This window comes from Bison bison, unplaced genomic scaffold (genome assembly GCF_000754665.1).
Source record: "Bison bison bison isolate TAMUID 2011002044 unplaced genomic scaffold, Bison_UMD1.0 scf7180017864533, whole genome shotgun sequence".
NCBI classification, from domain to species: domain Eukaryota; kingdom Metazoa; phylum Chordata; class Mammalia; order Artiodactyla; family Bovidae; genus Bison; species Bison bison.
In genome coordinates, this window is record NW_011495082.1 from 12,864,156 (window position 1) to 12,865,348 (window position 1,193).

The 1,193-nt window shown below is 71.2% G+C and overlaps 1 protein-coding gene across 2 annotated transcripts in view; it reads right to left on the minus strand.

The window, feature by feature from the left end:
• The window catches only part of CHD1 (chromodomain helicase DNA binding protein 1), a 74,819-nt gene extending 74,342 nt beyond the window's left edge, over window positions 1-477 (minus strand). For both annotated transcript variants that reach the window (XM_010831965.1, XM_010831964.1), the window contains exon 1: window positions 23-477. The gene's annotated coding sequence lies outside the window, so the exon portion shown is untranslated. The remainder of the gene's footprint in view (window positions 1-22) is intronic.
• Between the last annotated feature and the right edge of the window lie 716 nt (window positions 478-1,193).

A 1,193-nucleotide genomic window follows, 5' to 3' on the forward strand; every position in this document is an offset into this window, starting at 1 on the left:
CGCCCGCCACCCCCTTTCTTACCGGCAGGGCGTGCAGGCTTGGCGGGGCGGAAGAAGCCGACTGGAGAGGCGGCCTCCCCGGCGCCCGGGCCCCGCGGTCGGCGTCCTCGGGGCTCCGGGGCGTGTGTGGGTTGTGGAGGGGTGCGGCGGTAAAGCAGCAGTCCGCGAGGAGGGGAGAGGGGGAAGGGGAAGGACGCGGAGGGGAAGGGAAAGCCCCGGCGGCCGGCTCCGACGCGCCGCGATCCCCCTGCAGAGCGGCTCCAACAATCAATTCATTATCGAAGCACCGAACAACTGCGAGGGCCAGCGAAAGCTACAAGTAAGCAGCGACCGTCTTCCCCGCGGCCACGCGCGCGCGCCCACTCCTGCCGCTTATCGGCTCCCGGCCGCCGCCATGACGCCGAGAGAGCGAGCGCAACCGTCTCCGTCGTAGCCGCCGCCGCCTCCGCCACCGAGGTCGCCGTCGCCTCCGCCTCCCCGCGACGTAAGAGACTCTGCTCACTCCCCTTCCCCACCGGGCGCGAGGCGGGCGGGCGGGCGGGCACGCGCACGCCAAACTCTACCGGCTGGCTGGCGCGTGCGCGCGCGCGGAGGTAGGCGGGGCTACGTCCTGGAGCCGGGGGTGGGGGTGGAACGGGGTGGGGGGAGAGGGGGAGGCTTAGGAAGAAGCCGATTGGTTCTGTAACTGGGGCGGAGGGCGCGCGCGTGATGCTGGGAGCGCGCACGCCGGCCGCGCAGAGGCTGCCGGACTCTAGCGACCGCGGTGGGCCGCTGATCCCGGGTTTAGGGCTGCCTATCTCAGCGGTCCCGGAGTTGAAGTCCGGGAAGTGGGAGCTGCAGTCCCGCTACTCGCGGGTATGGACGCTCCTGTCACTCCGGGCGGTTGCGTGAGGACGTCTGGAAACAAGAGGCCGAGAAAGAACTAGGGAAACGTGGTGGGGGTGAGGGGGGAAGGTGGGCAGATGCTGAAGACGGAGCGGGCTTGGCGGAGTCGCGGGGGCGGGGGCAGGCGTGGGGTCTGGTCGCCCGGGCCTCAGCCGGCCGCCGGTTCTGAGCGCCCGCCCTAAGGGGCGGAGGTGGGGGCGCTGCGTCACACGAGGCAGCCTGGGAACCCAACTGTTGGGCAACTGTGGTCTCCCGCCGCTCCCTAGGCTTAGTTGCCCTGAGACAAAGGCTGCCTCGGGGGCAGGGGT